This window comes from Carya illinoinensis, chromosome 7 (assembly GCF_018687715.1).
Source record: "Carya illinoinensis cultivar Pawnee chromosome 7, C.illinoinensisPawnee_v1, whole genome shotgun sequence".
Taxonomy (NCBI): Eukaryota; Viridiplantae; Streptophyta; class Magnoliopsida; order Fagales; family Juglandaceae; genus Carya; species Carya illinoinensis.
The window spans coordinates 6,015,823-6,029,138 of record NC_056758.1 but is presented as its reverse complement, the minus strand read 5'-3'; the positions used below and the strand labels follow the sequence as shown (position 1 = coordinate 6,029,138).

General features: G+C 36.9%; 1 pseudogene; it reads right to left on the bottom strand.

The window, feature by feature from the left end:
• Window positions 1-3,737: 3,737 nt before the first annotated feature.
• Window positions 3,738-6,578, bottom strand: LOC122317479 (annotated as a pseudogene).
• Window positions 6,579-13,316: the final 6,738 nt, after the last annotated feature.

Here is a 13,316-nt window from a genome sequence, read left to right as displayed (position 1 = left end):
ATCCATCTCGTCTTTCATGGCCAGCTCCCACTTGCTAGAATTCTCATCTTGCAAGGTTTCTTCATAACTCTGCAGTTCTCCACCATCTGTCAACAGAATGTAATTCAAAATAGGTGAGAAACGCTGTGGAGGATGTATAATCCTAACTGACCTGCGAACTGCAACTGTAGGAGTAGACGGTTCTGAAACTGCCTGCGGAATAATAGGAATGGGTGCACTAGACTCACTCTCCCCGTCACTCACATCTCTACACTGCACTGTGACCTCTGGTAGGTCATCCAATCCTACAAACTGGGACTCCTGAGGAGCTACTGCAGAAACTGTACTCGACTTATCCTTGTACATCATTTTCTCATTGAAAAACACATTCCTGCTTCTTATGATTTTCCGACCCTGATCATCCCAGAAACGATAGCCAAATGCCTCGTCTCCATAGCCAATGAAATAGCATTTCTTTGACTTAGCCTCAAGCTTACTACGAGCATCAGAATCAACAAGCACATAAGAAAGACAACCAAAGGTTTTAAGGTGAGAAAACTTAACCTCTTTCCCGCTCCAAACCTCCTCAGGCAATCCACAATCCAGTGGAACTGATGGCCCTCTGTTTATCAAATAAACGGCAGTGCTGACTGCATCTGCCCAGAAAGTGGGTGGTAGTCCAGCGTGCAACCTCATGCTTCTAGCACGCTCATTAATAGTCCTGATCATACGCTCAACAACTCCATTTTGCTGTGGTGTCCTAGGAATGGTCTTCTCCATTCTGATACCCAGAGCTGCACAATACTCCTTGAACCCGCCATCAACATACTCACCACCATTATCAGACCTCAAACACTTCAGTTTCAAGCCTATCTCTGTCTCAACCATGGCTTTCCAAATTTTGAAAACATTAAATACTTCAGACTTATGTTTCAAAAAATAAATCCATACCTTCCTGCTATGGTCATCAATGAACGTAACATAGTAGCGAGAACCTCCAAGAGATGCAACTGGGGAAGGACCCCACACATCTGTGTGCACAAGATCAAGTCTTCCTGTCTTTGGTATCTTGCCACTTTTCAAGAAGCTGACCTTCTTTTGTTTCCCCATAACACAACTCTCACACATACTGAGATCAACTGTCTTCAGTTCTGGTAGCTTGCCTCTAGACAGAAGTTCCGTCATGCCCTTCTGACTCATATGGCCAAGCCTACAATGCCACAAATCTGCTGTGCTCTCTGCAACGGTAGTAGCAATAGTGAATTAAACCAGTAGTCATATATAATGTACCAGTTTTCTTACCCCGAGCTAGTACCAATGCCCCTTTTGTGACCTTCCAGGTGCTATCTGAGAACACCACTGAATGACCACACTCATCAAGCTGCCCAACAGAAATGAGGTTCTTCTTCAACTCAGAAATGTGCCTGACCTTTTGCAAGGTCCATTTGTTCTTGCCAGGGAGTGCAATGTCAATGTCTCCCATCCCCACTACGTTCAAAGGCTCACCATCAGCCAAGTATACTTTCCCAAAATCACCTGCAACATAATTCTGCATTAGTTCCCGGTGGGAAGATGTATGGAAGGAAGCCCCTGAATCCAGTATCCAGTCATCAACTGGACTATGAACTGCAAGCAATAGTGCATCCTGTACTTCTTCAGTTACCACATTAGCACTATCATTATCCGTCTTCTTGGGGTTTTTGCAGTTTTTCTTTATGTGGCCAGCTTTGCCACAATTCCAGCAAGTTGCCTGCTGACCAGGCCTCGACTTGCTCTTGCCCCTGTACTTTGATTTTGATCTTCCTCTGTTTGAGTTCCTGTCATGTGATCTCCCTCGAGAATCAACATTTAGGGCTGAACTCAAACCTGAGGTCTCGCCTGAATCTTTCCTGAGCACCTCCTCAGCCAAAATCAAATCACGAATATCATCATATTTCAGTTTAGTTTTACCAGCAGAATTACTAATAGCCATTCTCATGGCTTCCCAACTATTTGGCAATGAAGCCAATAGTATCAGTGCACGTATCTCATCATCAAATTCAATTTCAACAGACGAAAATTGATTTGTGATAGTATTAAAATCATTCAGATGTTGTGCAACAGACGTACTATCTGCCATTTTCAAATTGAATAACTTTTTCATCAGATGTACCTAGTTATTCGCTGACGGCTTTTCATACATACCTGATAAAGCCGCCATGAGATCCGCAGTCGTCTTCTCCTTGATGACGTTGTGTGCAACGGATCTCGACAAGGTTAATCGAATAACCCCCAGAACCTGTCGATCCAACAGATTCCAACTAGCATCATCCATCTTTTCCGGTTGTTGCCCCAATAGTGGAAGATGAAGTTTCTTCCCATAGAGGTAGTCCTCTATCTGCATCATCCAGTATCCAAAATCCGTGCCATCAAACTTCTCGATCCCCGATACCTTCAATTCATCTTCAGCCATCGTTTCTCCTCAGACCCGAACCTGGCTCTGATACCAATTGTTGTGAAAAACGATGACAATGAATTAAAATAACAACGAACGAGAAAAACAATCACACATGACACAAGATGTACGTGGTTCGGCAAATTGCCTACGTCCACGGGAGCTGCAGAGGATTTTATTATTGAGGAATATCACACTAAAAGATGGATCTCAACACTGTTCATCCACAGTGTTTTTGTGTCTACAGTACACAGACATAAGAGTCAAAAATCATATATATAGTTCAAACGGCGGAATCCCTAAATCGCATGTTCGCTCGAGCGGCGCGTAGAGCGCGCGTCAAGCGAACTTCCCTTCCGCGTCCCGCTCGAGCTCACTGTCGAGCTGACGTTGAGCGTTCGACTCTGCCTGACTTTGCTCGAGCGACCAATGCCTCCGCTCGAGCGAACTCCTCCCGCTCGAGCTCACTGTCGAGCTGACGTCGAGCGTTCGACTCTACCTGATTTCGCTCGAGCGGTCAATGCCTCCGCTCGAGCAGTGTGGACCAGACTCCACAGTACTCAACAGTTGAAGCTTTTTTAAACCAAAAGGAAAACGATGGCCCATTCAGATGCCTAATTTCTATAATTCGTGGGGCACTTGACAGTTACTCTTGGAAAATAAGGCATGTCAAACGGGAAGCAAATGGAGGTGGCACACACACTTGCAAGGGAAGCTGTGTCGACTCTCACATCCGAGTGCTTGGATGTTGACTCTATAGCAAGTTGTATTTATCATCTTGTATTGGCTAAAAGCTCACTATTTGATTTATGAAATGTATTTTATTTCAAAAAAGAAAAAAAGAAGCTATATATCGTTTGAACACCACATGATTGCTTTGAATCAATTGGATGACCTTGTATGTTCGCAAATAAACCCCTTTCTCTTTTTCTGACGTGATTGAGAATTAATCTTAATTAAGAGTATCACTTCTTCTCATATTTTTAATTATGATTAAGACATTCCTTCCTCTACTCTAATTTATCTGGCTAGTACAAAGAAAAAATAAACAGTTTTGTTTGCTTCATCCGCCTGGTTGATTTGAACTTAAGGCATGCAGTTATAACTTTTGTTCTTCTACATTCCGAGCATTACCTCTTTTCATGCTCTAAGCAATTTTTGCTATTTAATGCATAACTGATTGTGGAATTGGTTGGCTCTTACTCCAAGCTGCTTTGATCATGTTGTTATGTTGATCATGATTTTAAGCATGTCTTGCAAGGTAGCTAAAATTGGCCTTTGAACTATTAATGCAATGAAATGTTTCATGATCACAAGTGCAAGAGATTATAAAGGACCCAATTGCATTGCCTTTCTTTGATGGAATGGATTACAAGACCTGCAACAACTAATTGGGCTTTTAAAATCCCAAATCAGAAAAGATTTTTTGACTATTATCACGAGACGTCTTCGCAAAATTGCAGAGAAAATAGAAGCAAAACAACATAATACCAGAGACTTGTGAATCAACTGAGTTGAATAGTCAACTAGTCAGTGACTCATACTAAGATTAAGGGAGCAGAATTCAACAGTTCGAGTTCAATGTGTTCCCAATATCAATGACAAATCGGTATCTAACATCTGCTTTCACAAGGCGCTCCATGGCAGTGTTCACGTAATCGATCGGAATCACCTCAATTTCAGCAGATATGTTGTGTTTGGCAGCAAAATCTATCATTTCTTGTGTCTCTTTCATGCCTCCGATGGCACTACCACCCACTATCTTTCTTCCTGTCATTTCCGTAATACTTCATTAATACACCATCTCTAAGGTGAAATTAATATATAGGCAGCAACCACATCCTAAGAGGCTGCCACAGCTATTACCATTTGAACAGGTAGTATTGAAAAGAGAGCAAAGTTCACACACATCAATGTCAATCAGCAGCCGCTTTCATTAGACATGTACCATGCTTACCCATAATTAAAGGAAAGACTGGTAGCTCAAGTGGCTTTTCTGGTGCACCAACCATAATCAGCTTTCCATGTGACTTCAGCAATCCAATCAGAGGCAGAAGAGGGTGTACTGCAGAGACTGTATCAATAATACCATCCAATGTACCCTGTGCAGCCTACAAGTACGGTTGGTAAAAAATTAGAAGCCAAGATGCAGTACAAATATGATTAGCGAGATATACGAGTAATTATTAGTAATACATGTTATGTAAGATTATTATTTATATAAATAATTTTAATTACAGCACAAATTGTGATAAGATAAGAGTAATTAGTCATCCATACCCCGAAAATATCTAATATATAATTTTTCCATATATACTTTATTTGAACCATTGCAGCATATTAACAACACGGTACCTGCATCTGATCTTGGTCACTGCTAACCAAAAATGAGTGAGCACCAAGATGTTCTAAGGCTTCCTGCTTCTTCTTAGGTGAGGTACTTATCACTGTCACCTTAACCCCCATAGCTGTGGCAAACTTCACGGCCACATGACCTAGTCCACCAAGGCCAACCACACCCAATTGCATACCAGGTTTATCAAGCTCATAAAATCTCAAGGGGCTGTATACTGTGATCCCAGCACAAAGAAGAGGGGCGCAAGCCTCAAGTGATAGTTGATCAGGAATAAGGACCACATAGTGCTCGTTTGCAACCATGATATCTGAGTAGCCACCATAGGTGGTGGTACCATCGTAATACTTGTCGCTATAGGTGAGGACCATTTCTTTGCAGTAATTTTCGAGGTTGTTTGAGCAGTTATCACAAGAATCACATGCTCCAATTATGCAGCCCACGCCTACCTTGTCTCCAACTTTGAATTTTTGTACCTTGCTCCCCACCTCTTTCACTACACCCACAATTTCATGCCTGCATTATCCATGTCATCAGTTTAGTGAACTATTACATGGGATGGTGACAGACTAGGATGCCAAACCCAGTAACTGTTGTTATGTAGAAACAACATGTTAGCTAAACTGAAGTTAGAAGCACAAGGTAGGGCAGGTAACTTGAGCATTGCAGCTCGGATATTTTGAATTCAAAAGGTATTAATTGTGCTCATAATTCATCCGCAATCAACTTTTGTATAATCTCATGAGCGTTCCATCAGATTTAAGCCAAGATTTTATGCAAATTTAAAAACGTGATGATTTAGAGATGCATATCGGATAATTGCTTTTAATAATAATACAGAGTTGTAAGGATTTATTGATTTAATTATGAAATACATACCCGGGCACAAGCGGGTAGGTGGATGTACCCCAATCGTTCTTTACCATGTGAAGGTCTGAGTGACATACTCCACAATAGAGAACTTTGAACGTTACGCGCGTCCTTTTCTCCGGTTGCCCTGTAGACATACCATTAATGTAGCCCAAACTAAGAATTCCAAAGACAAAGAAGGAAGAAAAAGGAGGAATTGTAAAGCATATTTATGGTACATCTGTTTTAATAAAACAAAAATGAATATGAATTTTTAATAATTTTTCTATAATTTAAAGAGAAATATACACATCATGTAGAATCAATGTGAATAATATATAGCAGGAGCAATTAATATAGCCTACGGACAACATCAAATTACAAATACTATATATGTGTGTGTGTGTGTGTGTGTGTAATTACGTACGTTAGCATACGTTAAATAAATATCTAACTAAGATTGGAGAGAGGACCTTCTTGAGAATTTAAAGGGAGAGAGGACCCCAGTAGTATCCCTGGCTGCCCATCCGAAGGCATTCTTGGGGTGTGATTTCTCCATTAACTAGTCTCTTCAGATCGATGCACGTAGAAATCAAGCAACCGTGTAACAATATTGGATCGAACGTACAATAACAAAACAAGTGAAATCCTGTGGAAGGAATTAAAGCGTAGCAAGAGCCAAGATAGAGCTATACAATGATTGTGTGGTGATCGTGTCTACATAATCGTCTGCTATATATATATATATATATATAGGGAGAAGTCGTACTGGTGCCTTTTTCCTTTCTTTGGTTTTGTGTGTGTGTGGCGCGCCCGGCCTCCGCCGGGGGGGTGGAGGGGAAATTGTTAGCCACAAACACTTCTGATCGAGACATGCAGTACCTGTGTCATAGATTTGAAGAGATATCGCTTTGGATCGGCTTCTGAAAATATATAGAAATCATGTGGGGTCTTGGTGTGGTCCTTCACTTTGTTTTGTGTGGTACGAGCTGAAAGTGAGAAGTGCTCTAATCTTATTGAAGTTGGTTGGACACGGCCAGCTGCGTGATCACTCTCATGCCACGAGGCTTTTTCCCATCTACATCCCCGAGCGATGCATGCACCGTTTCCAAAAATGGTGAAGAAGATACTGTTTTAAGGCTTTATTGAAAGAGTAATGTCACTTATAGTTATAGAGTGTGCAAACGTCACGTAATCGCTTTAAAAAAGAATGGAATTTACGATTAAAAAGTTAATTTTTTTTCACGTGGGTCTTGTATTAATTTTTTTTTTTTTAAATTACATGGTGCTTGCACAACCACGATTATAAATATCATTTCTCTTATTGAAATGATCAAATAGAAATTTTAATATGAGAATATAAGTAATGTTATATATTACACTATAATTTTGTTTTCATTATATTATATAAGATGTGATACATTTATTACATTAGATAATAAAATTTATCTAATAAATAATTATTTAATAATGATAAATATATAACATCTTATATAATAGAATAAAAATAAAATAATAATATAATATATAACATTTCTCTTATTCTCAGATGAAAATTTCCATATGATCATTCCTATAAAGCCTTATAACATTATCTTCCTCACAATTTTTGGAAACGGTGAAGAAGATAATCTTATCATGAAAAAGGTGTACTGATGTTTTAGATAAGTTGGGTAGGCGCTTGATGAGTTATCAATCATGCTTTAGATGGTTTGACTTTGATTGCCAAATTTTAGAAATTGATGGAAGCTATATATCAAGATCACACCACCCATTATTTTTTGGCTCCTTTCTCTTCTTCTGGTCGGCAGCTTATGCCACGTATTGCTATATAAAAAATCGTAGTCATCATTTTGAATTATTGTGCGCATATGAATAATATTATATATAGTTGTAGAATGTATAAATATCAAATAGTCATTTAAAAAGATATAATTTATTATTAAAAAATTAATTTCTTTACACACAAGTTTTATAATTAGTTTTTTTAACATAATTACATAGTACTTACACATTCATGACTATAACTATCATTCATTTAATATTAATTGCAAGAAAACCATGTTTTTGTCATCGAGAGAACATGAGCTCCCAACTACCAGTCGTGTTTTTCTCCTATAGTGAATAACTTCAAGAAACAAAGGTTCAAAGTTTCCAGGCAGGAGAAAGTTTCGTTTTTTGCATGCAGCTTTGCCCATAGACATTTCATATTGTTGATCTCTTCCGCTGCCTTAATTGCCTTTTGTCATATTGACAGGCTTGCAGTTAGAGAAAGGAGACTATTATATATATTCTTCAAGATGAACTTGATCATGTAAACGTTGTCTTTTACACCTTTTAATACTTAATACGTATTAGAGAAAGGAGACTCTCAATACATGATGAACAAAATATGTACGAGTTTTCATCTAATCACACAAAATCGCAGAGCCTCATGGCTCCTCGCACAATCACAGAACTTATGGATGAAAAAAAAAAAAAAAATTGGGTCAATCGCATAATCACTCGTTGGCTTTTTATCACTTTTTAAATTAACTATCAGCATTTTTCTTTTTGCACGTTATGTTAGGGAAATTTTAAAAAACCACAATCTAGTAATTCTCTATGATCGGCTTCGCGTGCGTCGGAGTCGACAGTGTGTCAACATTTCAAAGACTTTGGCCATGTGTAATATCTCTACCGACAACATGTTAGCCGCCTTCTTAAAAGTAATAAAGTGTTATGAAATCATTGAAAAGAGAGAGTCATAACGTGTTATAAAACTTTCAAAAGGAGAGAGAAAGAGATAGAGCTCAGAGAGGTTATGAAAACTTATAAATTCCTTAAAGGATTCAACAATATATATAGGAGTATAAAGGGGACTATGCTTTTGACGACTAGCACTATGCACTATGCATTTGATAGCTAGCTCACTATGCTAGCACTATGCACTATGCATTTGACGGCTAGCTAAATGTGGTCATACAATTCAAGATAGTTTATAATACTTCCCCTTTGGATGACCATATTTAAAGAATATGCCTCGTTAAAATCTTGCCAAGGAAAAACCCTGTGGGAAAAAACCAATGGCGAAGGAAAAAGAGTACAGTATTCATGTGTATCGCCGAGTGTTTTAGGATTGCCTCATTAAAACCTTGCAAAGGAAAACCTAGTGGGATAAAACCTTAGCGAAGGAAAAAGAGTACAATCAGCACAAGTCTTCAAGACATTACTTCTCCTGAAAAGTGCATGATAACAGGTCTTCAAACCTCCGCATTCCAATGTTCTACATAATCTTCTTAAATGTTGCAGTTGGTAATGCTTTAGTGAATAAATTTGCCAGATTTTTACTTGACCGTACCTTCTTGATATCAATTTCAAGTTTCTTCTCATGAATTGCAATGATCTTCTTGTGTGTATCTGAAAGATAACTCACATCTGTATATCCAACTAACTGTGGACTTTATCCATGTTGATAAAATAATCACAACTGGATCTTTCTGCTCATCACTACTCTTCTGGAGTTCTTGTAAATAACACAGTTAGTGGAGAATTCATCAACATTAAACCGCTAATCTCATTTTTTAATAAAAACGGTAGCCAGCCTTTTAAGATCAGACAAGAATCGCGGATTTTCAACTCCTCTGTAGGTGTCAGGCGTCAGGTGCCGCAGCTGTCAGGTGTGCTGTCAGGCGCCGCAGAGCTATGAAACTATATTTCGTCTCTTTTCTCTTGCTTCACGAGAGATGTTGTATCATAATTTTCTCTATAAAAGAGATATTCAGCTCATCTTCATTCGCATCTCATCTTCTTCACTTTTCTGTAATCATACTGCATTTTTACTCTGCAATCTCTTTCTGCATTCTTATCCTACAATGGCTCAGCGATCTTCTCATAGCCAATATATGAGGTACTCTGCACCTCGTTCATCAGCTGTTCTTGCTTCTACCACAGGTGCTATTATGCAATATAATGATCTGACTCATAGGTCAGATAATGAAGTTATCTATGAGCTTGTGAGTCTCGGTACCCGATACTCATCATCCATTGTCGCATTTTCTCAACAACTGCAATCCAAAACTTGTGGAGTTGACAATCTCCACGAGATTATTGCTATATTTCAGCGACTTCTTCTGGAGTCCAACATGAAGATAAAATCAATAAAGCAAGAGAATAGGAATTTAAAATCCTTGCTTAAATCTTCTTTTCGATTGCCCACATCTTTAGATAGGGATGCCATGCAGATTTTTGAAGAACAAGAGCGTTTGAAGAATGAGGCAAAGTGCCTCAAATTTCTATAATTCTTATTTCAAGATAATAAAATAATATTTCACAAATATTCATATTTGTGTTTCTATTTTTTGGTAGATGTTTTGTGTGTTTCCTTTTATTTCTTCTTCAATAATGCACACTTCTTATCAAACCCATAATATGAATCTGAAATACTAATTGTATTAAAAGATGGTATTTCATGACTAATAACATCATCCATCTTCCCCTTGAAGCCGCAAGGGTTTCAGATTTATATTTCAAATATGTGCAGTTTTCATGAGCTCTTCGGGAGCCTCAATGACATTTAAATCATATATATAAACTGCAATAATAGTTTGTTTCCATTTGCGTTTGGATTGCTTTAGATCATATAAAGATTTTTGAAACTTTATAGAATACATATTTCCAGATGTATTCATATTAGAAGCTTCAGACATTTTCTATCCTTCAGAGATTTTCATATATATATCATGATCCAATGATCCATATAAATATGCAGTTAATCATGCATATCCAAACTCTCAGTAACTTTCAAGCTAATAAAAATCTCAATATGAGTTCAACCACTTTAAAATCATATCAATATTGTTTCTTCGAGAAACTAACTTGTGATTTCTATATCACATTTACATATTAAAAGTTTCAGGCTTTTTATATCATGTATATAAATATCCACTGATATTTAACAAAAATCACCTCTTTTAGGTGTTTGGACTTCAAGTCCATATTTATCACATTTTACTTAATGATATCAATTCTGCAGGAATTGAGAAACTGACTCGTGATTTATATATCACATTTTTATTTTCTTTCCATAAATACCCACTGACATTCAACAAGTATCACCTCTTTAGGTGTTTGGACTATAAGTCCCGATGCATCATATTTTACTAGTGAATCAATTTTACAGGAATTGTTTCTTTCAAATTTGGCCAATATTTTACGTCGTATTCTTCGACGATTCTTGATTCACTTTCATCATTACTTCTGGTAATGTCAATTGCCATCTCATATGGAAATACGTTATCGACAATGATTTTATTTCTATCCATAATTTCTCCATTATTCATGAAATGTAATGAGATCTCATTATTTTCAGGTACCTGTCCCTCTTCAAGGGAAGACATTTTCATGAAAAACCTCTTCAGGAGGCACTCTTCTGGAGATTTATACTCTTCAAGAGTTTATATAGGAGAATTTTATACAGAAAATTTGGATAAACTTTATTGCTTGTTCTGTGGGTATAGCCTCTTCAGGAGCACCAAATTATTTGTGACTTTCTCTTTTGAGATGCAGTAACTTTTGTATCAATAGGTCTCACATGCTTTCAGACTGCTGAATTTCTTAATTGTCCTACAGGGATTTCAATCCTTGCTGGAATTTTAGCAGCTAGAATATGAGACATTTTTATCTTTTTGCATCCAAAATTTAATTATCATCTGAACTTCTGGTTCACATATGATAATCAAGATAACGTTGAATAATTTCATCTTATTTGCTTCAAGCAAATTTTTCTTTCCACTTCTGGTGGTAAGACTTTATAGTAAAAGAATCTTCTGGTTCTTTTATGGACGTCCATATGAAAATTATTCGACTTATCGTAATTGATTTTGGATGATCAAGATAACCATGAAAAGATACAAATATTTTGAATCATATAACCTTTTGATGCATCATAATATTTGATTCAATAATTTGTATAATATCATCTCAAAGAGAAAGCTTACAGCTTTTCCAATACGAGCTTCTGGCCCGGAAAGATATTCATTATTACGTCCAATCTCTTAGTTTCTTTGAATGAAACGCATCATTCTTTTCACTTCAGGGAATAGAATGATATAAATTAATTATCATTCACTTAAGGGAATGATATAGATTTAGTAAGACGTGACTAATGATTCTTATCAAAAGCTCATTATTTTGCTCAGTCACTGAAAGACCTGATACAAATTTAGAATATATTGTGAACGTTTGCATTTCATATTGCTACTTCAGGACCATACTCGATATTGCTACTTCAAGAGCACATTCGAGACGTTCATTCAAATATATATTCTTTCCACAATTTCAATTATGTAACTTCAGGTGCATAAATCATAATGAGCTTTTGGTACAAGTATCACTCATATGAGATACTCAATAAAATTATTGATATAGGACGATCCTTCAGGGATGCTCCATTTCCATTCTCAGATAAATCATATCATCAATAATTTATAACAAATATAAAAGAATAAATAAAATTTTCATTACTACAAAACATTGCAGAATATAAAATATTTTATAATAAGATAAAGGAAATACATTAATTAAAAAGGAACACTTCCATGATCAACTCTACCACTAGAATCCTCAAAGAAATCAGAAACATCAAGGCTTGTAATATCTTCTCCATCTATAGAATCTAAAGCATATGATGGTTCAGCAAAATTTGTTTCTTTGTTTTTTCTTTTATAGAAGATTGGTATAAGTCAACCAAGTGCTTATCTGTACGACTGACACAAGCCCAATGTCCAGTCATACCACATCTATGGCATCCATCTTCATCTTTCTTTAAAAATTTATTTTGACGACCTTTGCCCTTCTCTGAGTTGAACCACTTCTGGTGGTACGGTGTATATCTATTATTGTCTATTTTAGTGTGGTCACTTCTAAGACCTCCACTTCTATAGTTTTTCCTACCACGTCCACACCCTCATTTTCTTTGAAAAGATGCACCATTCGCTTCTGGGAATGATGTAAATCTAGTACCATTCACTTCAGATAATGATATAGAACCAGTAGGACGTGACTGGTGATTTCTTAATAAAAGCTCATTATTTTGCTCAGCTATAGAAGACAAGATATAAGTTTGGAATATTTTTTGAACTTTCGCTCTCGATACTGCTGCTGCAGGAGCACATTCAAGGCATGAAAAGTAGTATATGTCTTTTCTAACAAGTCATCATCAGTGACTTTTTCACCACATAATTTCAATAGCGAGCTAATGTTAAAGAGTGCAGAATTATACTCACTAACACTCTTGAAGTCTTGCAACCTCAGGTGCATCCAATCATGACGAGCTTTTGGGAGGATTACAGTTTTCTGGTATTCATATCTCTCCCTTAAATCATTCCACAAAGTAAGTGGATCTTTCACCGTTAGATACTCAGTTTTTAATTCTTCATGAAGATGGTGCCGAACGAAAATCATTGCCTTAGCACGGTCCTGCAAGGACCCTTGATTTCCTTTTTTAATTGTATTTCCCAAGTTCATCACATCCAGATGGATCTCAGCATCAAGGATCCAAGATAAATAATTTTTCCCAGAAATGTCAAGAGTAACGAATTCCAATTTTGTAAGATTTGACATTTTTTACATATATAAATCAGGAACGTAAGTATAGAGTTTTCATTAAGTAATGTAACATTTCATATTCATTTTGGAAACTACAAAAATATATTGAAAAAC